Raw genomic sequence first — 26,218 nt, forward strand, 5'->3', positions numbered from 1 at the left:
GGGTGGGTAACTGAATTTCCTAAGGGAGGTTTTGAAAAAACCTATTTAATATTTTAACATAATTTGATTATTGATTAACGAAGCCCACTTTTATAATAGAGCCTATAGGAATTAAAACCAAGCAGGTGTTCCTGTCTAGTGATTCTCAGTGTCAACATCTATGTGTGGGGGATACAAGGATATGGAGGTGGAGAGTATAGGATAGGAAAGGTGCATAATATTATTACTCGTTAGGAAATGCAAATTACGACTATATATGAGATACTACCACACACCCACCAGAATGAGTAAAGTTTTTTTTTTAATGTTTATTTTATTTTTGAGACAGAGACAGAGTGCGAGCAGGGGAGGGGCAGAGAGAGAGGGAGACCCAGAATCTGAAACAGGCTCCAGGCTCTGAGCTGTCAGCACAGAGCCCGATGCGGGGCTCGAACCCACAAACTGTGAGATTGTGACGTGAGCCGAAGTTGGACGCTTCATCAACCGAGCCACCCCGGTGCCCCAAATGAGTAAAATTTAAAAAGACTGGCAATACCGAGTGTTGGCAAGGATGTGGAGCCATCCTTCACTGCCATCATTGACTGCAGGCAAGATTGTAAAATGGCACAGCCACTTTGGAAAACAGTCCGGCAATGCCTCAAAAGGTTACTCATAGAATTGCCATATGGCCTAGCAGTTCCCCTCCTAGGTATATCCCAAGACGAATGAAAACGTACGTCCTCACGGATACTTGTACGTGAATGTTCATAGCAGCATTATTCATAGTAACCAAATATGGAAACAACTCAAATGCACGTCAGCTGATGAACTGATAAACACTGTTGTCTGTCGGTACCCTGGAGTATTGTTTGGCTATAAAAAGGAATGAAATGCTTACCCATGCAACTGGACTCTGGTAGAAAGGTAAAATGGTCCAACCACTTTGGGACACAAGCCATTCCTATTAAAGTTAAATATATGTCTACCCTGTGACCATGCCAGTCTACTGCTAGTTTTGTGTCACAAGCACTGAGTATATGTAGCCACAAAAAGCCTGGTAAGAATGTTCATAGCAGCCTTATTCACGATAGTTCCAAACTGATATTGTGAGTTGGTTGTTTCCATCAGTTGGCAAATGGATAAAGAAACTGTAGCACATTTATACAATAGAATACCACTCAGAAATATAAAAGAACAAGCACACACTCAATATGCATGAGTCTCAGAGATCTGTTGAGCAAAAGAAGCCAGACACAAAATAGAACAGTACAATACCATTCCAATGATAGGTTCAAAATCAGGCAGAACTAATACTTGATATTAGAAGTTAGGAAAGTGGTGGGGGTGCCTGGGTGGCTCAGTCGGTTGAGTGTCCAACTCTTGATTTTGGCTCAGTTCATGATCCCAGTGTCTTGAGATCAAGCCCTGTGTCAGGCTCTGTGCTGAGTATGGAGCCTGCTTAAGATTCTTTCTCTCTCCCACTGCCCCTCTCTCCTGCTCGAGCTCTCTCTTTAAAATAATAATAATAATAATAATAACAACAACAATAATAAAAGTTAGGAAAGTAGCTACCTTGTTGGGAGGTACATATAGATCAGGGCGGGAGGTACACGAAAGAACCTTCTAAGGTACTGGAAATATTCTGTGTATCTTGATCTGTGTATCTATAGTTAGATGAGTATATATGTATGTTAGTAAGATTAGTGCCCCTTACAGTCTTTATTGTACTTTTTAAAAAAATTTTTTTGCACTTATTTATTTTTGATAGAGTCAGAACACAAGTGGGACAGGGGCAGAGAGAGAAGAAGACACAGAATCCAAAGCAGGCTCCAGGCTCTGAACTGTCAGCACAGAGCCCAACATGGGGCTCGAACTCACAAACCGTGAGATCATGACCTGAGCTGAAGTTGGACACTTAACTGACTGAGCCACCCAGGCACTCCTGTTGTACATTTTTAATTCACAATAAAAATAATTTAAATTATTGTATTAAAGTTCTTAATTATTTAAAATTATTTTAAAATGTATTTTTAAAGTAATTACATTTAAAACACTTTAAAGCCAATTTTAAAATTGTGTTGGTTTTCAGGGGCGCCTGGGTGGCTCAGTTGATTAAGCGTCTGACTTCGGCTCAGGTCATGATCTCTCGGTTCATGGGTTTGAGCCCCTCATCAGGCTCTGTGCTGACAGCTTGGAGTCTGGAGCCTGGTTCGGATTCTGTGTCTCCTTCTCTCTCTCTACCTCTCTCCTGCTCATGCTCTGTCTCTCTCTCAAAAATAAATAAATATTAAAAAAAATTTTTTTAATAAAATAAAAATAAAACTGTGTTGGTTTTCAAACTAGTTGTAAGCTCCTTGAGCCCGGGACCTTGTCTCATTCCTGTCTGGGGGCTACCCCCCGCCCCCCACCCCCATGCTGATGGAAGGCCTGGCTTCTTAGCTGTGCTTTTCCTTCAGGTCAGCAGAAATAATGTGGGGCCCGGGGAGCTTGCTCCGTTTCAACAGGTCCACTGCAATTAGTCTGTTCTCCTTCTAAAGAAAATACATGGTATTGCAGGATCTTCCGGCACAGTGTCTCATAAAGGGAGTCTGGCTGAGGAGCTTTCTGAGAGCCTGTCATTCCTCAGTGGGACACAGGAGACTGTGATGGGGACAGCAGCACTGACATGGAAGGGCCCATTCTGCTGCAGAGCTAGCGGGAAGTGTTTGAGATGCTCCATGACTGCTCACAGCCCGGGGAGCTGCTACCTGACTGAAAGAGGGTGTGGGGAGTTGTCAGTGTCCTTCCAGGAGGTAACTGCTGGACAGGGTAAGTCAGACAGACGTCCTTTCACTCACCGAGGGGAGCCTGGTCTCCTGAGGACTGAGGTTGAACCTGCACCTGTCTGAGTTATGCCGTGTCTTTAGTCCAGCTCAGGGCTCTTGGAACCTTGCCCTTGTTCTCTAGGAAAGGGTTTGAGTAGGAAACCATGAAAACTTTGGGGAGAATCTGCGGTCTGGAAGGGCGTTTGTTCCACAGACATTTATTGGATGCCTGACCTGTGTCAGCACGTGCCAGGCGCTGTCCCAGACATTGGGCATCCAGCAGTGAACAGAACAGACAGAATCTCAGTCTTCGTGATGTTACCCTCATCCATAGTCTTCTCTCAGAATAATACGAGTGTTTGGTTGAGCTGCCTGATCTCTTGACACCTCAGAAAATTTAACGTGACAAACAAGTGCTTGTGTGTAGGCGTAAGGAAAAAAGAAAGTAGGAAGAAATGTCAAGAACTTTCCAGATAGAACTTTATTTAAGGACTGATCAGGAGAGGAGCAGAGTAGATAGAGCCTGAAAGAGCATCAGCATCAGTTTGAATCCAAGCTGGGTGACTTCCTGGGCATGTGGCTTTGGGCCCCTTTGATCTGCAAAACTTTGATCTGTAAGACGTAAAATAATCCCCACCAGCGGGATTGTTGTGACGATGAATGAAGAATCACTGAACTGACATCATGTAGGTCAAGCCTCTTGGCTACTGGGGCGTGAGGATTCCCAGATACTCCCCACACAGCGGTGAAAAAAACCTCACCCAGTGCCCTCTGGTTCTGGGTGTTCTCAGCCCCAGCCGTGCGGCCTCCCTCTCGTTCCTGCCCCAGTGCCCAGACCTGTTCTGGCCTCCTCTGATCCTCAGCAATGCAGACTTGTCTGGGAACTTGGGTGCTAAGGCAGCTTGGCATTTCCGGCCAACTGCTGAGTTGAGACAGGTTCATGGTCAAAGCTGGGCCAAGGAAGGAAGTCTGGTCGGAGGCCCCAGGGCCACAAACCCCAGAGTTTTGGAAAGAAGGCAGTTTAGAATTTTGTAAGTCTGTTGTTTTGGTATGTGTTTCATGGCCTTGGCTGTGGTTTGGGGTGGAGGAATGTTGACCTTGGAAAGTTAGGATGCTTTTGTTTCTGATGGAATCACACAAGGTAGGTTGCCAGGCTTGGGTATTAGAAAACAATTTTTTTTTTTTTTCTGAGGTTGGGTGTTTTCAAGTGAGCCAAACCTGAATGGGCTGGGCAGACCTGGGCCCCTGAGTTAGTACCAGGTGAATGTGAGTGTTTCATGGGATCTGGGAAGAGAAAGTTGGCCAAGATCCAGCTAGAGAAGGAGGCCGCGGGAGAGGTTGTGGGAGCCCAGTGTGGGGAGCTGCCTTTCTTCAGAGAAGGATCTGCCAGAGATGTGGAGCCCACATTCCCTCCTGTGTACTCCTACAGGTTCCTCACCCGTGACGGTTGGTGGGAGGTGTGTGCGCGCGTGCATGAGAGAGAGAGAGAGAGAGAGAGAGAGAGGGCAATCTGTGGCCACCTTGATCTCCATTGGTAATAGACTGGGGACCCTTTCCTGGGCTAAGGTGACCTGGCTTTTTCTTACCTTCATTTATCTCCTTACTCAGGAGGACATCAGCAAATATTACATCATTATTTGTGTGAAAACATGGAAACGTATTTGCTCCGAGGGCAGGGCTCAACAGATGCATAGCCCATCCATGTTAGCTCCTGTGAATTCAGAGATCCAGCGTGGGAGAAATATCCTTAGCAATTCCCGGTGCTATGGATACTTCTGTCCAGGGTGACATGGCTCTCATTATCCGGGGTTCAGATCCTTCTCTACGTTACAGACTGCATTTGCCTTTTCCTTTGATTCTGTGGCATTCAGCTGGGCCCTCCTTAACTTCCTGACCTTCCAAGATGGCAGCCCTCATCTCTGGTTAAGCTATGCATCCTTCAGTGTTTCCCCAGCACTTCTTTCAGTTTATCTTTCTTCTCCAGTGTCTCCTGTCCCCACCAGCACATTCTTTATCCTTGTCTTCTGCACCACCGTGTCCCTGGTGGGGGTCCAGGGAGAGGAAAAGCCTTTACCTTTCATTAGCTTCCTGAGCCATTCCATCCTTAGCTTTCAGCCTGGATGTCCTTCCTCAAGTCCCTCCTGTGCAAATCTCCTCATGTCCAAAGACAAGAAGACAGAGGACTTGGACAGTGTTACTGTTTGAGCCTCTGCAATCTCTGGAACCTTAGGTACATGGACTCCTGCACCTTGGTCTGGAGGCTGGGGCTTGGGCCAGTTCCCTTGCAGTGTGTTCATTGGGACTCTTTCTGGGGCTGTTTTTAAAGGAAAGAAGATCAGCTAAACATTTTTTTTTTTTAATTCACCCACAACATTTTTTTCCATTTTTTTCTTTACCCACAAACTTGCTTGTACAGAAGTTCTATTTTCTCATAAGATGATTTCTTTCTTTTATGATAGACATATTAAAAGAAAAAAGAACCCAAACTTTACATACCAGTTCAAGTAAATCCTGCTTAACTCTTCATGTACAGCTGGCCTGGTACCTGTATTTTAATAACTCTTAGCATTTTCTATCTTAAAAACATCTGGATAGCAGCTGAGAGTATCTATTAATGTTTTTAAACCTCCAAAGCAGAAAGCAGAGATGCTTCTGGTTCCTTAGTACAGGGCTGATGCCAGAAACACGAAAAGTTCATTTCCATCTTCTTCGGCCACGTTCCTTACTTCAGCTCCCCCTGTGGTGGAAGGTCTGCTTTTCGGTGAGCTTGGATCCTGGAAAGACGAGTTAGCTGGGCACAGGCCTTGGGCTGTCACACCAGTGCTGGACGTTTCCTTGCTATGATGCAAGCCATCACTCTCCGAGCAGCTCAGGCCTGAGAGCGTTTCGAGAACCTCCCGGTTTAATCGCTACCTTGTTTGTGGAGCTAGACAAACTGTTTCAAAAAGTATTTCTGAATGGTTTGTGCTAAAATGGTCAATTTTATGTTGCATGAATTTTAGCAGAAACTTTTTTTTAGAAGCCTTATGAGATAAATAGAAACTTTCATATACATGATCTCAATTCTCTCAACTCCAGTGGGGAAAAAGAAGACGGATTTTACAGATTATTAAACCAAGGCTCGGAGAAGTTAAATGGCTTGTGTTCATGAACTGACTGGGTCAGCTTTACTCCAGAACGCATCTTCCCACCTTTCCACAGCCTGCTGAGCTGTAGTTTATACACAGACTCACTCACTCACTCACTCACATTCAACGCCTGCATTGTCCCTTTGTTTTACCTTTATTAGGTTTTCCTTCTTGGAAGGAATCAGTTTCTCTTCACCAGAGAGATTTGTCAGTGTGATCCCTGGCAGGAGCTCCAGAGCCCTTTTCATTAGGAGGAAATAGAGCAGAATGATTAAGGACACGGAAGTAGGATTTCCTGGGTTTGAAATCCAGCTACTCCACTTGCTAGCTGTGTGACTTTGGGCAAGTTACTTCACCTCTCGGAGCCTCAGAAACCTCACCCATAAAGAGGAAATGCAAGTCGAAGTACGACGGGCGTTAAATGAAGTGGTACCTGTCAGTCCTTTAGGACAGTGCCTGGCACACAGTAGGCTTGCAGGTTGCCCATGGTCCTAATGCGCCTCACTTGGGGCCTCAGGATGGTATCTGAGACCCTCAGAATTTGGAGGGGGGTGTGCTGGGAGGCTGTAGTTTCACCAGCACTTAGCTGATGCTTATTATTGGGTTGGTGGGGATGGCTACCAGGGTGGCGAGAAGATAAGGGTGACTGGATCTATAAAGTAAAAGGACTTGGAGGAAAGTTATTACCTTAGGACGAGTGTGGTCCTAGACCAGCAGCAGCATCACCTGGGAACTCGAGAGAATGCAAATTCTTGACCTTACTCCTCCAGACTTATTGAATGGGAAACCTGAGGGGGGGTGCCTAGATGCTAGGCGTTTTGTGTTTAACTCACCCTCCTGGTGATCTGCATACTGAAGTTTGAGAACCAAGCCTTAGAATTAAAGAGCCAGTGCCTAGGGGCGCCTGCGTGGCTCAGTGGGTTAAGTGTCTGACTTCAGCTCAGGTCATGATCTCCTGGTTTTGGAGTTCGAGCCCTGCATCAGGCTCTGTGCTGACAGCTCAGAGCCTGGAGCCTGCTTCGGATTCTGTGTCACAATCTCCCTCCGCCCCTGCCCTGCTTGTGCGCTCTCTCTCTCTCTCTCTCTCTCAAAAATAAATAAACTTAAAAACAAATGTTAAAAAAAAAAAAAAGGAGCCAGTGCTTTATTTCCTATCAGATAAGTTTAGAGGTACATGTAGCAATTGGAGAAGAAATCTAAAGACCCATTCCCAGTGCCAAGAAGGGAAAAGAAAGGAATCCATGGATATGGGGGCTCAGTTATATTTCTGGCAAAGGCAATGAGTCCATCCTGGTCCTTTGCTTGTCCTGTGGTGAGCCAGCATGTGGACCAGAGGAGCGGATGGCCAGGGCGCTCTGCACGGTAGTCTCCACCCCACCTTTCCCTAGCGCCAGCAGGAGCCCAGGGTGAGATGTTCTTTCTGCTCCTTGAGAGCTCCCATGCCCCCTCCCGGCTGGACCAGCATCCTTCTCCCTCACCCTCTGTCTCATCCTTGTTTTTTGGGTCAGTGTTGTGAGCACACACTTGAAAGCCTTCTGGTCCTTGCTTCTCTGGACAAGCCCAACTGGTGACTGCAGAACATCTCGAAATAGAGTCACATTTTTCTGACAGTGTCCCGCACCCAGTTTGGCATCCAGTGGCAATAACCCCACCTAGTGGCAGTGGAGCCACCAGACTGCCCACGAGTGTAGCTTCTAGTGGGTGGGATCAGCTGCTGTTTCTGTTACGGAACAAACATCACAGTGCTTCCTATGGAAGATTAAGACCCTTCTAACACAGGACCAGCAGGAAAGGGGCAATAAAGGAAAGGAACGTTATTTACTTTAGCTCCGTATAAATTATTTCAGCTTCTTCCTGCTTTCCTGAAGCTATCACATCACTTTTTTTTTTTTTTACTTTTGTGGGGTATCATGGTATCTTACCTATTGTTTTCTTCTTCTTCCAATGTTCGTACCCACCCCCGCCCCCAAATTTCTGGACAGATTTTTTTCCTGAGATTTTCACTTCTACTTTTTTTTAAGGCTGAATATTTATTTCTTCCTTTTTTTTTTGTACCTTCTCCCTCTCTCAGAAAGCCTCTCTGTCCTTTGCCCCCTTACCCCATTTGAGATATTCTCAGACTCCTCTGGAATGTGAGAGAACATCTTATCTTGAGCAGGTAGGGGTTTACCTGCAGCCTGGGAAGGGGTTAGCTCTGAGGTTATCTGGGCGGCAGGGCCAGTATCAGCCGTCTGTGGGCTGGCTGGGTGAACCCCAAACCACTGACAGTTGGTGTTGGAACTCAAAGTCTTGGGTGTCCTCAGATCCTGGTTCATCCCAAATGAGCAGTTGGTGATAGGTGAAAATGTTCCTTTTTCAAACTCATTCCTTAAGGCTGTAAAAATAGCAATAGAGTTCCTGTTTATGGAGGGTCCGTTAGGTTCTAGCTAGATGATTGGTTCTCAGACTTTTAGCAGGCATCAGAGCCCCTAGAGGGGCTTGTTCAGACACAGATTTCTGGGTTCGCCTTAGAGTTTCTGACTCAGTAAATATGGGGTGAAGCCCCAGAAGTTTCTATCCTACCAGGTTTTCAGGGGCTGCTGATGCTCCTGGTCCGGGAACCCCACTCTGAGAGGCCCTGTCATAGATCATCCATCAGGTGCTCAAGGGGTTAACTTCATTCTCACAACAACCCTGAAAATTAGGGATGATTACCCCGTTTTACTGACAAGGAGACAAAGGCTATGAGAGAGAACAACTTCGTGCAAGTCTTGCATAGCAAGAACAGAACTGGGATTTGACTCTAAGCCCTGTAGCCACTGCCCATCATCAGCCACGGTGTCCTCCAGATCTCCTATGTTACATGGGCTGAAGAGGTGCTCCAGGCACTTTTCCAGGCTTGTCTAAATGTGAGACTGGAGGAGCCATTGCTCCCTTAGCCCAGCCCCCTACTGTTTAGGGTGGGGGGCCGGGCGGTGGTTCCTCTGGCTGAGATCTAGACTCACAAGCAAGTGCTGTGTCTACTGCCCCACATAACCTAATCCTCCTATTCAAATGTTTGAGATTCTCCTTTGAGAAGGACCTTGATACTGCTCTGGGGTGGGGGAGGGGGAAGGAGGCCGTGGCAGAGAACTGTATGGATGGCATAAAACAGCCCACAACACCCCATGGCAGTCCTAACTAATCCTGTTTGCTGTCGTCCTTCCCTCACTGTGTTCCCAGAGTGCTATGCTAATGCTTGCAGGCTGCATCACCTAGGCTCCTGCTGGGTTTGACCAATGCAAGGCACTGTGGGAGATTGGAGGGGGAGAAAAGGAAACGCCAGGGTATTTCTGCCCCTCATTCTCCTTGGCTGGTGGTGTCTTTGGCGGTAGCTGACCTTCTTCCAGGGTTCTGCCCACCCCCTCTTCCCCCCCACCATGTTTTGTTTGCCTTCTCACCTATATAGCAAACTCCCTGGATTAAATTCTTTTTGTTCTGAATACTTGGATTGTTTTCTCTTTTCTTAATTGGGTCTTGACTAATAGTGCCCCCTTGCCCCCACACGCGGGTAGTCACTACTCTGTTCTAACGTAACATACGCCACTCTTTGTTATGATCTATTTGCACGTGTGTCTTCAGTAGCTGGGACCTCTCAAGAGTAGGTGTCATTATCCCATTCAGTCCCAAGTCCCTAGAGCCTCCCCAGTAGCTATCACTTGTGACACGCTCAGTTAGTGTTTGACGAATGAATGAAGGAGGAGATGTGGCAGGGTCTGAACACACATGAGAAAATCAGAGTGTGCCACATTCAAAATTTGTGCAACAGTCAAGATTCACCATGTGGAAATGGTGATGTATGCTGTCCCTCCCTCCAATTTAAAAGAGTAATAATAAGCCTCGTGTTTATAGGCCAGAAGACAGATTTTTTTTTTAATTTTTTAAAGATTGTATTTTTAAATAATCTCTACACCCAGTGTGGGGCTCAAACTTAACAAGCCCGAGATCAAGAGTCACATCCTCTACCGACTGAGCCAACCGGGTGCCCCTGGAGTACAGATTTTTAAAACCTAAATTTGAGGCTGTGGATTGGTTATTTACTGCTGTGTTTGCCGCTGTGTCACAGGCCTCCCAGATTTAGTGGCTTACAAGAACTCATGGTTCTATGGGCTAGTATTCGGGTTGTCTTTAGCAGGTCTAACCAGGCTCACTCGTCGCTGCATTTGACAGTGGTTCCACTGTGACTGCCTGGTCCTGGATGGCCTCACTCACTTGTCTAGGGCCTCAGAAGAAGTGGCTGACACAGCAGGTCCTTTCTTCCGCTCTTCACGTGGAGTCCCATCCTCAAGGAGGCCTGCCTGGGCTTGTTTGAAAGGCAGCAGTGTTCTGAGAGGGAGAGGAGGGAAACTCAGGCCTCTAGACGTGAAGGCTTGGAAATTATGCAGCATCACTTCCTGTGCTTTCTGTTCCAAAGCGAGTCACTGACTCAGCCCAGATTCGAGAGATAGGGAAATAACTCCACCTCTTAATGGGAAGGGCTTGAGAGAATTTGTGGCCATGTTTAATCTACCACACAGTAGTCTTAGTAGAAAACATCCTTTATGACAATATTCAGTACAAATGTACCTTAAGTAGCCTCCTGGAGTAGATTTAAAAGGTGACCCAACAACTCAAGCCCAGAACTACGCATGATCACTGATTTTCTTAGTTCTTTGCGTGACCACCAGATGGCGGCATTGCTCAGTGGACCTGGAGCATTTCGAGGCCGGCACCAAATTCTGCCTGGAGATGCTCTTAAGGCGGAGCAAATTCAGTGATTTTTGCCTCCGTGGATCAGGGCTGGGCAGCGCTGACTATAGGGGAGGACTGAGATGAGGCCTGCGATGGGTGTTGGCTGCCCCTCTGGAAAAGAGAACAACAGTCCTTTCTCTGTTATTCTTATAAAAGGAGGATCAGTGAAGCCCCTTCACCTCCTGGAATAGGAATTGGAGTCAGATGCTATAAATGTCATCCCATCACAATGGACACAATCACAAAGAGACATTGTAATAAAGCAACCTTTGCAGGCTCATGAACTACCTGTAAAAATCATGGTGTATTGATTTCATTACATTGTTGCAAATAATTTTTTAATGTTTATTTTTATTTATTTTGAGAGAGAGTGGGAGAGAGCAGGGGAACAGGCAGAGAGAGAACCCCAAGGTTTGACACCGCCAGCACAGAGCCCAATGCAGGGCTTGAACTCACAAACTGTGAGATTATGACCTGCACCAAATCAAGAGTCAGATGCTTAATCAACTGACCCACCCACACTCCCCTGCAAATAATTCTCTACCTTCTGCTCCATTGGAGTTGTTTGTAAATTTACTTATTCATTCTTTTAAAATGTTTATTCATTTTTGAGAGACAGAAGGTGAGTGGGGGAGGGGCAGAGAGAGAGGGAGACAGAGAGTCAGAAGCAGAGTCAGAAGTCCAATGCTTAACCGACTGAGCCACCCAGGCGCCCTGAGTTGTTTGTAAACTTAAAAATGAGAGCATCTGCAAACACTGATGACGTCTGATTGAGCTCTGTAGTCTAGCTCATCATGTTGTGCTGTCAGGTCCCAGTTTTGACAAGGTAATACAGTTACATAAGTTGGCTGAGTCTGCACATATACAATATGTAGATGCAGATCACCTGCTAGACCAGCTGATTAGCTGTGCAGAGGACAGTGCATTCACGTCCCTCCTTCCCCTCTGGACTCAGAGACCTATTGCCCCAGATGCCTGACATTCCAGACTCTGTCTTCACTGAGCTCTTCCCATTTGGTATCTCAGTGGTGTCTTCCATCCCTTCTCTCTAGCTCATGGGAAGGCACTTTCTATTCCCATTTTGTGGATAAAAAAACTGCCTCTGAGGAGTCAAGGGATTTGGCCAAGGTCATAAGTAAGTGGTGGACCCAATGCTAGCCTTGACTTTCAGCCTTGGTCTCCCTTGCTGGTTCCTAAATATACCAAAAATTAAAAAAAATTTTTTTTAAGTGAAGTAATAAAACGTGTTTTTTAGTTGCCACGTGTGAACTCTAAGCCATTATGTCACATGTTTTCGTTTATTGGCTTGCTCTATTAGTTTGCAGCCTATAAAATTCGTGCAGCATTCGAGGGAAAGAAATGAAACTTTCTCTCATGAGTGAGTGGATAAAGTGGTGTTAACTTTCTCCCCATCAATGAGAAAACAGTAGGTACCAGTTGGCTTTGTAGTTCTGTGACAGAAAGGCATTTCCTGAGATTGAATCCATGCCAAAAGGAGACTCTGTGATGTTTTGCTGAGCCAAACAATGTGGGAACTTTTCAGCCAAGATGCAAGTTAAAACTGAAAAATATAACCAGGATGCAGCACGCCTTTCAGTTTCCACCACACCAGTGAAGGCAGTAAGCCCCAGGGGAAGGAGCTCCAAGGGAAGAAGGCTGGACGACAGGACCTGCCAACCTCAGAGAGCTCGCAGTCCAGCTGCCAAGGCAAAGACCAGAATGCAGGAGGCCACCAGAGAACAACACAGGACATGCATGATTTTATGCCGGGCTGTGCGCCATGGGCGTTTCTGGAACCAAGGGCTACCAAGGCCTGGATCACTCAGTGGAGGCATCAGGGAGAATGCACGGGACTTGGGCTGGTTGTAGAGATGGAGAGGGATAGCTCTCCATTTTTTAAAATGTTTATTTATTTTGAGAGGGGTGGGGGGGGGGAGAGAGAGAATGAGTGGTGGCGGGGAGAGAGAATCCCAAGCAGTCTCCAAGCCATCAGTGCAGAGACCGATGTGGGGCTTGATCCCACGAACCACGAGATCATGTGCTGGGCCAAAATCAAGAGTTAGACGCTCAACCGACTGAGCCACCCAAGCGCCCCAACTCTGTGTTGACTCTTAACATTGCAGTGAAACACTGGGCTCTTACAATCAACTCTTATAATCACTTACTAGCGGTGTGGTCTGGAATAATTATTTGTATCTTCTCAGCCTCAGTTTGTGTATGTGGTGTGGTAAAATACCCAGAGCATAACACTTACCATTTTATTTATTTTTATTTATTATTTGAAAAAAATTTTTAATGTTTGTTTATTTTTGAGAGAGAGAGAGAGACACAGTGCAAGTGGGGGAGGGGCAGAGAGAGAGGGAGACACAGAATCCGAACGAAGCAGGCTCCAGGCTCTGAGCTGTCAGCACAGAGCCCTGTGTGGGGCTCGCGAACCGTGAGATCATGACCTGAGCCGAAGTCAGATGCTCAACCAACAGAGCCACCCAGGCGCCCCACCACTTACCATTTTAAAGTACACAGTTCAGTGTCATCAGGTACATTACGAAGCTCATGCCCCGTCACCACTCTCTAGTTCCAGAACACTTTTGTTGCCCACACAGAAGACCCCCATGCCCACTGAACACTTGCTCCTTCCTCCCCCAGTCCCTGATCTGCTTTCTGTCCTGATAAGTTTGTCCATTATGGATATTTCATCCGCCTGGAATCATCAGTGTGTGGCTTTCTGTGTCTGGCTTCTTTTTCTCCACACAGAGTTTGTTTTCAAGGGTCATACCTGTTGCTTAGCCTCAGTGTTGCTTTCTGGAAACTTCCTATGTTAAAGGCACTGTGGGCCATGGCTAGAAGAATAAAACATTGTTCATGCCGGATACAGAAAAGAGCACCCAAGCCCAGGGGTAAAAGGCGCGTGGTGTTCTTGGGGAAATGCAGGTGGTCCGTGGCTGACGGGTGAGGCCTGTAGGGAGACAGGCTGGGAGATGAACCCAGCTCGGGCAGATGCCTTTCTGAGAAGTCTGGATGCAGTGACAGGTCATTGAAGGTTTTGAGCAGAGGACGGAAGTGCCCCACCTGCTGTTCAGGAAGCCGCTGTGTGGAATTCTGGAGCTTTATTTGGGGTGGGGAGTGATGCAAGGGGTAGAAGAATAATTGAGGCAAAAGTGCTGACAGGGGCACCGGCAGTGGGAATAGCAGAGTGGATGAATTTGCCCTTGCCCTTCAAAGTGGAGACAGACTCAAAAGACTGAGGCCCTGTATGGATGGGGGCTGTGGTGGGGGGGGGGGGGTGCAGGAGAGGCGGAGGGGAAGATGGGCCCAGAGGGATCCAGTCCAGCCGTCCTGTTCAGCCTGTCTCCTCTCTGCTTTGTTCTGCATTGGGCTGGTTGTATCCTGAGCGGCTGCTAAGCAGTAAAGCCAATTTAATGACACTGTAAGGGACAGCTTTGTGGGTCTCCCTGTCAGAGCCCAGCTAACAGCTTATTCCCAGTCTTCTCAGCTTGCCCTGGTCCTTCACGCCATCCATTCAGGGATGTTTCTGTCTCCAGCCTTTGTGCAAACTTCCCTCAGGAGCTTTGGACATTTCAGAGACTAAGCAGACTGTCCCTTATCCCTGGTCCACGCTGCAACAGGACTTGAGACCATCGTGCCTGTTTACATTTTGCAAATGAGCTACTTAGAGCCCGAAAGGTTGCCTGTGATGATATTGCAAGTAAATGGTGGGGCTGAGACTTGAACGCAGGTCCTCTGCTTCAAGAGAAGCAGCATCTTCTCTCACTGACTGTGCGTGTTCCCGCCTTTGCGCTTCCTGCTGCTGAGGAGTGGGTCACTGCCTGCGGTCATCCCCGATGCACACTACCCAGTTTTACTCCTTTCTGACAGTTTGCTCAGACAAGGCTGAGGAGGGTTGGGGTGGGGCGACCATCATCCTCAGAGGGTCGCATTCCTCGGTGTACCTCAGGCAAGTGAGCTAAGAGGTGGGGAAATAACTCAGGAGTGCGGCTAATGGCCCCTCCAGTGGCCAAGGGAGAAGTAGCTTGAGCCTAAGAAGGAATCGTGGGCTGCAGTTCTGTTTGTCTCTTCCTCACCACCAGCGTTTTCTTGTCAGGACTGAACGGAGCTCCTGGTGGTTTTGTGTGTGCAGCTATGGGGGGCTGTGCTGGCCACATTCCCAGGAATTGCATTCTTGCTGAGAAGCCAGAGTGTGTGTGGCATCACTCCAACTGAGCTGTGTGAGCAGCCCCCTCCCCCCGGAGTTGCTGCTCTGCACAAAGGAATAGGTCCTTTTGTTTCTGGAAAAGTCAGTGGGCCATTAAGGGGCCAGTTAATCTCCAAAAAAATCATTGTTCACATGGGGTGAACAAGGAGGGAGAAGACAAATAGTTTTCAGAGGGTAGTCAAGGCCCAAATCCCTTACAGAACTCACTTGAATAAAAAATGGGTTTTTAAATTTATTTTTGAGAGGGTGGGGAGGGGCAGAGAGAGAAAATCCTAAGCAGGCTCTGCACTGTCAGCCCAGTACCTCATGCAGGGCTTGAACTCATGAACCGTGAGATCATGACCTGAGCCAAAACCAAGAGTTGAATGTTTAACCAACTGAGCCATCCAGGCGCCCCCAGAATTCACTTTTTAATCACCAGACTCCTTTGATTTCTTCATGAACTCTCAGAACATTACTACATGAGCCATCATATCTGTAAAGTCAAGTACGTACACATATGCACATGCACATGCATTGCCAATTAGATCACAGATAAGAAAAAGGATACTAGATATCACCACTGCTGTTCAACATTGTGCTGGTGGACCAAGCCAATGTAACAAGATAAGAAAAACAAATGAAAGGTGAGGATGGAAAATAAGAGACAAAGCTCTTATTATATGAAGATTATATGATGGTATACCTTCAAAACTCAAGAATTTTCTAAAGTATTATATATAACAAAAGAGGTAAACATAGTTGCAGGGTACAGCATCAACATACAAAAAACAATAGCATTTCTGTGTAACAACAGTAACCTATAGAAAAAAAGATACTGTTCATAATAGCAACTAAACTGTATGGTACTTAGGAATAAATGAAATAAAACATAGATAAGGCTTGGATGGAGAAATTAATAAAATGTTATTAGAGTATATAATAAATGGGCAATGATGTGTTCACAGATGGGAGAGCTTATTAGCATAAAAGTATCTCACTGAATACAATTCTAATCAAAATTCCAATAGGATTTCTCTTGAAACTACCCCAACCATTTCTGGAATTCATTTGGAATAGTAGGGCACATAAGTAGATCTGATACTTTTGGCAAAATAATTTTAAGAAGAACAAGGAGATCAAGAAAACGAATTAGAGAGCAGAAAAACAGACCTAAGATACCCCATGAACTTTTGGCATGGGTAGTGGTGTTTTATACACCACTGCAAAAGGCTGAGTCCTCAGTGACTCACGCCAAGACAGTTGGCTTTTCATAGAAAAATATTAGATCCTTATCTCATAGCATAAATGAAGATAAATTTCAGCTAGCCCTAAATGTGAAAATCAAAACTTTGACACTATTAGAAGATAATTCAGGAGAATATCTTTTGACCCTTGGGGTTAAAAAGAATTCTTTAGAAAAGATACTTCCCCCCCAAAACCCCAATAACTCAGAAGGTTGACAAATTTGAAAAGGCTGGCCAATCTATGTTAAAGTACTACGATTTATGGATCTGTAGTGTGAGAATATGGCTTAGAAGTACACACGTAGATGTTGCTTCTGGACAGAATGGGAGGGTGGAGGATGAGACATTGATCTTCAGTGTTAAAATGGAGGAAATGTTAACATTGGTTAATTCTAGATGGTGGGAATATGACAGATTGCTACATTTATGCATATTTTTGTATTTAAATTTTTTCTCTCCAAGAAAACACAAAGAATGCTCGCTTCAGCAGCACGTGTATACTACAAAAAGAAAGCACAGAGCAACTACCAACCCAGATCAGCATGCAGGGTGGAAGCTACAGTTGTATCCAGGAAATTGCCTGGCCTCAAAAGTCTGTTTCTGGTCCTGGCAGTGGCATCACCACGCTGTGTCCATGGGTGAGAACCTTCCCTCTTGGGGCTTTTCACTCTGGAAAACAAGAGGATTGAACGGATTGTCAGCTGAGGTCTTCTCTCTTGGTAGCTCTCACATTTTCTTCTCTCTCCTTGGGGAGGTTACTGTGGCTGGAGGAGCAAAGAAAGAATGCATGGGGAAGAGCCCTCACATAAGCATAAATTCCATACGAGTGCATGGAAGTGATTATTATTACATTCAGTTTGTGCTTGCCCGACCTCTTGGCTCCTAGACCCTGCCTGATGTCTGTAAAGCCCTAGAGTTTTCTGTTTTCCTTGGCAGAGGATGGATCTGGGTGCCCTGATAAGTGTGCTCCCTGCCAAGTGGCAGAGATCTTAATTAGCTGGGACTGAGTAGGGGCGGCATCCTGCTGACGTTCATGTACCTGCTTAATTGGTCTCCATTATTCTCCATTATTGCTCCGAAGTCATAGCCTGAAAAGGAGCCAAGAAATATACCCTGTATGGTATGGTGGGGGGTGGGGAGGGGGGAGGAAGTGTGTCCGGGGTGTTTAGGGAGATACCAGTGTCTTGGTCAAGATGGTTGTCTGTGGGCTGGTAGTTTAGAAACAGGAGCCTTGGAATCCTGCCTCACCTATGGATAATGCAGGCCTGTCCTGCCTGAGTTTCCTCATCTGTGAAATGGGTCGACCTGATGAGACCAGAGTGATGTAGAGGATCATTTCCTTTTTGTCTGCAGAGAGAGGGCTTTGAAACAAAAAGAAGGGAGGTGGTGCTGCAGTTTTTCACCATTTGTAATTACAGTTATCGCTGCTCTCAATCCAAGCAGGGAGTGCAACCAAGACCTCAGTCAGTCTTAAATAATGTGTGCGTGTGTACAGATGCTTCAGACTTTACATGATATCCCTGTAAAACAGGTCTGGGTGCTAAAGGACAAGAAAATCAGAGTTGAAAGGCAGGAAACCCTTTCATGGCCCCTCCTTGCCATAGGGATGAATTTTAAGACTCGACTGAGTATTTAAGTTGAGAGGCAGTTGCAACACACACACTCCCTCTGTTCCTCGTGGACGCACACACACTCCCTCTGTTCCTCTTGGCCTTCCCACCGCATGTACTAAAGACATTTTCTTTCTACTGCAGCCTAACTCCTATCTTTTCCTCTCTCTTCTCTTGTTTCTCCCCCTCTTCCTTACATCTGAACATGTCCTCTTTGCATCTTCTGGGTTCTTTCCCGGCAAGGTGGTTTGAGAAATAAGGGGCCTTCAGAGGCTCCATTCTGTGGTCACCATAGTGGTTTTTAGGTTATGCCCGAAGACGAATCCACGAAGGCTCTCTGTGACCTGAACCATTCCCGTGAAAGCAGCCAAGCTTTTTGAAGTGCACGGTTTCCAAAGTTACTGGCTGGGATTTGACTGTGCAATGCAACTTTTAAACGCTATCACGGGCTTGCTGGCATCCAGGAAGAGAGTGTTCTCATGTAAGAGCGTTCGTTGAAATGACGGTGTTTGCATAGCAAAGTTGAGAGTGAGAGGGATCGGGGAAGAGCAGACAGTGCCCGGAGGCAAATGTGACGTTCCTATGTTTTCAGTGACTAGTGTTGAAAATCTTATGCTTTATGGCAGTTGTTTTTATCTGCTAGACGATTGTATAAAGGATTAGCAGTAAATGAAATTGCTCTCTAAATATTTATTTGTATTAAGATGAAATTGGTTGGGGCGCCTGGGTGGCGCAGTCGGTTAAGCGTCCGACTTCAGCCAGGTCACGATCTCGTGGTCCCTGAGTTCGAGCCTCGCGTCAGGCTCTGGGCTGATGGCTCAGAGCCTGGAGCCTGTTTCCGATTCTGTGCCTCCCTCTCTCTCTCCCCCTCCCCCGTTCATGCTCTGTCTCTCTCTGTCTCAAAAACAAATAAACGTTAAAAAAAATTAAAAAAAAAAAAGATGAAATTGGTTTCTTTAAAACTGTGCAGGGGCGCAAAGTTAAGCATCTAGTTTCAACTCAAGTCATGATCTCATGGTTTGTGAGTTCGAGCCCCATGTCAGACTCTGTGCTGACAGCGTGGAGCCTGCGTGGGATTCTCCCTCTCCCTCTCTCTCTCTCTCTCTCTCTCTCTCTCTGTCCCTTCCCTGCTTGTGCTCTCTCTTTCTCTCTCTCTCAAAATAAGTAAGTAAACTTTTTTTAAAAATACCAAAAACTCTGTGCAGGTTTATTTCTTAAGCTGCTGCTGCTGTCTGTGCTTCTCCATCTTTACTGTCTCTGCCCATCCCCCCCAGGTTGGGTGATGCTTCCTCCCGATTTCCTTGGTCTGGGGCCGTGGCTGCTCCCCCCGTGTGTTGCCGTTTCCCAAAGCGTGATGCATGATTTGTGGTTTAGCGGCATTGTTTTTGGCGAGCATCTCATTGGGAAGCCACCCTCAAGTCCAGGCTTGATTATGTGTCCTGTTTTTCTAATCCCTGCTCTTGCGCCATCTGAACTGTATCATGGCATCAATATTAAGGGAGAGACTTGAAAAAGCCCTGTTAATTACAGGCACCCACACTTTTCTGGCCACCAGCGTGTCCTTCTGAAATAGGCAGAATAGTTAGGTCCAGGGCATGCAGACTGAGTTCTGGGGCTATCTCAGTGCAACAGACAACACTGGGAAATCTTCCAGATGAGTTTGTGACATATGGAGGGAGTGTATGGGGAGAAGTGAGTTATAAATAGAATTTGCTTTTTTTTTTTTTTTTGAAAAGTCAAAGTAAAAATAATTTGCTGGATGAAATCACTATGGCCTTGGATAAATCAATCAACTTCATTAGACTCTAGCTGCTTCATCCGTAAACTGGGTATAGTAAGAATTTACTTGTCTGTAAACAGAAGGCTGCATGAGATGGTCTCTGGAGAACTCGTTCATGGGTTTTTGATTTGCTGAACATTGAGCTGAGGTAGAAAGGTCTGGACGTGAAGTGTCGGTGAACAGGAGAAGTATGTGATTGTTGTTATTTTTTCAATCATTTCCCATTGTAAAATATTGCGCGCACACACACACACACACACAAGTGTTAAAGCATGTATACAGAGTTTAACAAATAAGGCAAACATTTGTGTAACTATCATGGATCAATAAATGGGATCCTCCTGGCTCCCAGAAGCCTCTGAATGTCCCTGATGCAGCCCAGCCTCCTTCCTCACACTTTGATGATAACTTCCTTGCTTTTGTCTGTAGCTTTACCACCTCTGTTTCCCTCTATTAGGAAAGCCACACACTCTTCCTACTCTAAGAATTACAGTATTTGTACTTAAAGTTTGTCCAAACTTTCATTTCCCACGGGGTAATACCAGGTCTTTGGAACACTCTAAGAACACTTACCCCTCCGACCTTGTCTTCTCTCATTACTGTGTGTCTTAATTCTGTGTATCTTAAGGAACATCAAATAGTTTGTCCAACCCAGTCAACATTTGTTGATTGAGTTCATGCATTCCTCACTGTCCTTACTCTTCGTTCCTTTTCGTGTTGCGAGTTTTCCATCTGGGATCACTTTCCACCTGCCTGACAGACAACCTGTAGAATTTCTTTTGCTGGTCGGGAGCCCTCTCAGGTTCCGTATGCTCGGGAGGTCCTGAAAACGCCATCATTGTGGGAGGATGGTTTTGGCAGTTGTATTTGTTTCCTGTGGCTGCTGCAACGAACTTGGTGACTTAAAACAACACACATTTATTCTCACACAGTCCTGGAGGCCAGAAGCTCGAAATTCGCTTCCCTGGGCTAACATCCAAGTGTCAGCAGAGCTTTGAACCCCCACCCCCACCCCCACCCCCCACCCCCGCTGGAGTCTCTAGGGAGTGTCATTTCCTTGCCTTTCCAGCCTCCAGAGCCACATTTCTTGCCTACCTTGGTTCACGGCTCCTTCCTCCATCTTCAAAGCCAGCACTGTAATATCTTCACATTTCTGTCTTCTTCTCTCACATCACCTTCTCCTCTGTGTCACGTCTTCCTCTGCCTCTCTCTTGTGATGACACTTGTGGCTGCCCTTCAGGCCCACCCACGTAATGCAGGATAATCTGCCCAACTGGAGATCCTTAACTTAATCATGCTACAAAGGCTTTTTTGCCATATAAGGTAACATTACAGGTTCCGGGAATGATGTCCCGGCTGTCTTTGGGGGCCATTATTTATCTCTGCATGGGAATATATGACATTATAGGTTGGTCATTATTTTGTTTCAGCATATTAAATATATGATCCAACTGTCTTTTGGCTTCCATTTTTGATGCTGAGGCATCATTTCTCAGCCTTACCATTGTTTGTTTTAAGGTAATCTATATTATTTCTTTAAGATTATACTCTTGCCTCTCTCTCAAAATAAATAAGTACACTTAAAAAAAAGATTTTACTCTTACTTTTGATCACTGTGATGTGTCTAGGTGTGCATTCCTTTATACTTATTCTTTTTAGTCTTTTCCGGGTCTTTTGAATTCGTGGTGTTTTTCAGTAGCTCTGGAAAAATCCTCAGTTTATCTCCTCAGTATTATCTCAGTCCTGTCCTAACTCTCCTCCTCTTCAGAGACCCCCTTCAGCCCCCACCCCGTGAAATGTGTGTTGGACCTTTTTACTGTGTCTTCCACATCGTAAATCCACTCTCCTGCGCTGTCCACATCTTTGCTTTTCTGTGCTGTATTCAGGAAAGATTCCTCTGATCTAACCTCTGGTTTCTGATTCTCTCTTCTATTGTTTTTAACCTGCTGCCAGGCACTTCTATGGAGGTTTTAATTTGTTACTGAGTTTTTCCTCTCTAGAAGTTCCATTTGATTCTCTTCCAGATCTCCTGGGTCATTTTTTATTTTTTTTCATTTTTTAAAACATTTATTCATTTATGAGAGACAGAGAGCACAAGCAGGGTAGAGGCAGAGCAAGAGGGAGACACAGAATCCGAAGCAGGCTCCAGGCGCGGTGAGCTGTGAGATCATGACCTGAGCCGAAGTCAGATGCTTAACCGACTGAGCCACCCAGGCGCCCCAATTTTTTACATTGTTTTTCCCTTCCCTGCTGATATTTACAAACTTGTCATTTCCTTTTTGCATGTGGTAAGCGTATATAAACTTAATAAGTCTGTACTTGAAGCCTGTCCAGGTATATTTCTGTGCTCAGTTATTTATACTGGTTCCTCCTCATGCTGCTTATTCCCTATGCATCTGGTTATCTTTAACTGTTTGGCTGGTTATTGCCCTTAAAAAAAGTATTTTTGGAGATTCCTTGAGGCTTGGAATATAAATGTACTTTCTGCCTTCTGGCTGCCTTTTAGGGGCACAAGTTGGGGACCACTTTAAACCAGACTCATTTCTGCTGTATGTTCCTTGGGTGAAATGTGCGTGAGGGTGGGTCTGTGGTCACATCTTCTCAAGAGTATTTTGTCTCCCTTACTTTTCCTTCTGCTCTGCCGAGGTACAGAGCAGCCTTCTTCCTGGGCCCATGGGGTTGGAGAGGAACAGGAGGTGTGACGGATTAGTTCTGGTCCATCTGGTTCCCCTGAGACTGCAGCCCTTCAGAGCCCAACTTACTGCAGGGAAAGGTATCCTGTAAGTCTTTACATTGAATGTGCTCCGCACCAAGGCAAAAACAACCGTGGCGCTCAAATAATCGTCTGGCCTCTTTGGGTTCAAACTCCTTTCCAGAATTGACCGGGCAGGACTGCGCTGTCCTTTCAACTCCTCATTGCTCTTCAGGTGATTTATCCAGAGTTGTTTTCAGCCAGAGGATTTATCCGAATAACCCACTACCTAACCTGCCTCATGAGAAACAGTTCTTACACTTTTACTCTATAAAACTACGCATTTGTGTTTCACAGCTATGATATTTGCCTGTAGGAACTTTACAGTGCAAAAAAAAATCAAGGGAATATAGGCCCACAAGTTTTTATTTGTTCTAATAGATTAGTAGTAACCATTTTGAAGACTGATCTGGTGTAGACTTTGGGGGTAAAAAGGTGTGAGACTTTTTTTTTTTAATATTTATTTATTTTGAGAAAGCACATGTGAGCATGCCAGCGGGGGAAGGGCAGAGAGAGGAAGAGAGAGAATCCCAAGCAGGCTCTGTACTAGCAGTGGGGAACCCTGTGCGGGGCTTGAACCCATGACCTGTGAAATCATGACCTGAACCAAACTCCGACGCTTAACGACTAAGCCACGCAGGTGCCCCCAGGGTGTGAGACTTGTGATGGATGAAACTGAAGAGCCCATCTTGCTTGATGTGCCACTGTCCCTTCCTCAAAAGGGGTAATAACTTCAGTTGGTTGGCTAATGACTTGCATCCTTGCCTTGAAAAAATAACCACCAAAGGAAAACCACTCTTAGCTGGTTTCCCAACAACCTTAACTGGGTCCTGGGCTGCCCTGTGGTGGCCAAGGTCCAGCCGCTTCAAGTTAGGGCCAGCTGTGAGGGCAGCTGGCTTTGATTCAGACGGTAAGACAGCATTAGTCAGCAGCCTCTTCTCTCATGGCCTGAGGCTATAGCACGCCAATGTGTGTCTGTGACAATGAAGGCAGATTCCTGACTCTGGCCATGGATAAGTGGGTGCACTTGGGCCAGGTTTGTGAGTCCAGTCTTTGGCCCACCCTCACCATCACGATTTGACTAGTTGGCCTTGGATCCAGTTTTTAAAACTTTAGATCCTGAATATCAAGAATGAGTTTTTGATCCCTTGGTTCTTCTATCCCAAATATGGATAGAAACCTCTGAAATTATAATCAACATGAGGAAAACCGTGTAAGTCATTTGTTGATTCGGAAAACATTTAATGGACTTCTACTCTGTGGAATGCACTGTGCTGGTTATTGTAGAGTCCTTGCCATCAGAATGATTATAATCTTGTCCTGTGCAGACAGAGCTCAAGGACCTAAGAGAGAAAGTGAGATTTAGAGGGGCCCCGGGGCTGTGAACTGTGATGTTTGTCATTCCATTGATTTGGCTGATCTGCCTGGTGTTCTTTTCCCTCCATATACCTCAGTGAGTGTCCCTCCCAGATCTGGGCTTACATCAGTGAGAGTGACCTTCCCACCTCGGGGAGGACCATCTTTTGGTCAGGATACAAAGGTGGCTGTGCTTCTCTGTTTAAGACTCGGCAAAAGACAAGGAGGAGAAAGCCTGAAGTTGGGAACCAGGCCTGCTGCTTATCACGAGGCTTCATGCAGTCATGGCCAAAGAAACAAAACTTAATTCATGATTTATACATCAGAGTAGATATAATTTCCTATAAATCATTTCAGAATGGACATTGGAGTTTCGTTAATAAAACGTGGCTGTTCTCCTTGCCAGTTCTCTCAAAACTCATTGTCCTGTAATGTTCCTACATAAGCGAGGTTGGTGCATTTATTTTATTTTATTTTTTTAATGATTATGTATTTTTGAGAGAGAGACAGAGACAGAGCGCGAGTGGGGGAGGGGCAGAGAGCGAGGGAGACACAGAATCCAAAGCAAGCTTGAACCCATGAACCATGAGATCATGACCTGAGCCAAAGTCAGACGCTTAACTGACTAAGCCACCCAGGCGCCCCAAGGTTGGTACGTTTATTAACTAATGGCACTAAGAGAGAAGTTCGAGTTTTAGCAAACAATTGCCACGTGTGCCTTGAAGAGGAAACCAGCTTAAAATCACGTTTGTTTCCTTAGCAGGAACTGGAGGCTACACTGCTGAAGTTTCTCCAAGCTGCCCTCTCTTCTTTGGCAAGCTTCCAACCGCCTTGACTCTGGGAAGTCTTTCTTAGTTTGATTCTGAGCAGATTCTACCTGCTCCTATTTTTGCTTTCTATTTGCTTATTATTTTCCTGTCATTGTGAATGCTCTTTTTCCATGCTTAGCTCCTCTGATAGGGCGACTTTTGTACTCAGCTTGTAATGACAGTTCAATAACGTGTGACAGGTGGTATGTTTTCCAATTTTTATACCTTTATGCTCTTCTGGTGTTCAGCCATGGGGAGCATGTTTTGCTGAACATAATACTCTTGTCATTCACATTGTAATTGAAGTTAATAGCAAAACAAAGTTGTGGCAGACTGGTTCCTCCCCCTCCTCCTCCCATTCCAGGGATGGCATCAGAAAGCACTCACAGAGTATGCAGAGTATTAAAATACCAACAACTGTTTAAACTTAAGATCCCATCCTATCATTTACTTCTGTATATGCATGTGGAGGAAAAATGATCATGTGTTGGAGAGGGTCTAATGTTATGTGTGAGAGTATTTTGATCTTTTGCAAAAGCAGAGGACAAGGACAGTGTAAGAGCTGGGCCCAGCCCTGTTGACAGACTGATGGAGGTGATGAAAGGCAACTGGTGTTCTGGGAAGAGAATCAGGACCAAGTTGGGTTTTCACTGCCCTGCTTCTACCTACGTGCTTCCACAACCCCCAGAATCCCAAATGCCCTAAATGGGACACAGGCTTACATATCGTCTTGGTCCGTGGGAAGATACGTTGCGGCTATCTTGAGTAGCTGGTGTCCTCTGATCCCAAAGTGATGGAGTAGACTCTACCATAAGTCGTTTATTGAACAATATTGACTTGAGCTTCTGTTTGTACCAGATACTGTTTTAGGTGTTGGATGTACAACAATAAAAGAGGCAGACAAGCTCTTTGCTCTCATGGAGCTTATATTCCAGGAGTGGGGCAGGCAATAAAGCATGAGACAAAGAAGGTAATTTCAGGTAGTGATAAAGGTAGGATCAGGGGACAGGGAGTCACCATATGTTCTTTAGGTTCCCATGGGTCTATGGTGGCCTTGTTGGGAGGATGACAGTAGCACAGAGACCTGAGGTTGAGAAGGTGTCAGTCACTGAAAATCTGAAGCAATGCTGTTTGGTAGAACTTTCTGAATGCTGGAGATACTGAGTACTGTGCTATCCAGTAGGGTAGCCGTTGGTCCCATATAGTTATTAAATACTTGAAATGTGGCTAGTATGACTAAGGAATTAGTTTTTGAATTGCATTTAATATTAATAACTTAAATTGAAAAGGTACGGATGGCTAATAGCTACCCTGTTGCACAGTGCAAGTCCAGAGGAAGGACTTTCAGGCAGAGGGAACAGATTGTGCAGAGGTCCTGAGGATACAGTCACCCTGAGAACCCAGCATGGAATTTATGTCTGGAAGCTATGTTCAAGTCTCTAAAGAGCAAATCTGGGAAACTTAAAAATACTTCCTGCTTCTGTTTTGGGGGCCCCTGGAGGACCTACCAAGGAACAACAGTTACCCAGAAGGGAATTAAAACCCTTGCTCAACAAAGAGCCAGCTTCCTTTTCTAGGAAGGGCTCATTCCCACATTGTGTGACTCACAACTCTTGACTGGTTTCCTCTGCTAACGGGTTGTGGCTGGCCTTTGTCTATGCAGGATATAGCCATTACTAGGCCAAGCTTGTTCTTTCTGGGAACGAAAGAATCTTTGTTCTCTCCTTGCATCTTACTGTGACAAGAGACTGAAACCTCTACCATTGCTCTATCAAGGGGTCACTCACTGCCTTCCATCCCTCTGAGAGGCCT

At 45.7% G+C, this 26,218-nt stretch overlaps 1 protein-coding gene across 5 annotated transcripts in view; it reads left to right on the forward strand.

Annotated features, from left to right (window-relative positions):
• Positions 1 to 26,218, forward strand: part of RBM20 (RNA binding motif protein 20) — a 193,877-nt gene that overhangs the window by 91,576 nt on the left and 76,083 nt on the right. The gene's annotated exons all lie outside the window — the stretch shown is intronic.

Source organism: Acinonyx jubatus, chromosome D2 (assembly GCF_027475565.1).
Source record: "Acinonyx jubatus isolate Ajub_Pintada_27869175 chromosome D2, VMU_Ajub_asm_v1.0, whole genome shotgun sequence".
Taxonomy (NCBI): domain Eukaryota; kingdom Metazoa; phylum Chordata; class Mammalia; order Carnivora; family Felidae; genus Acinonyx; species Acinonyx jubatus.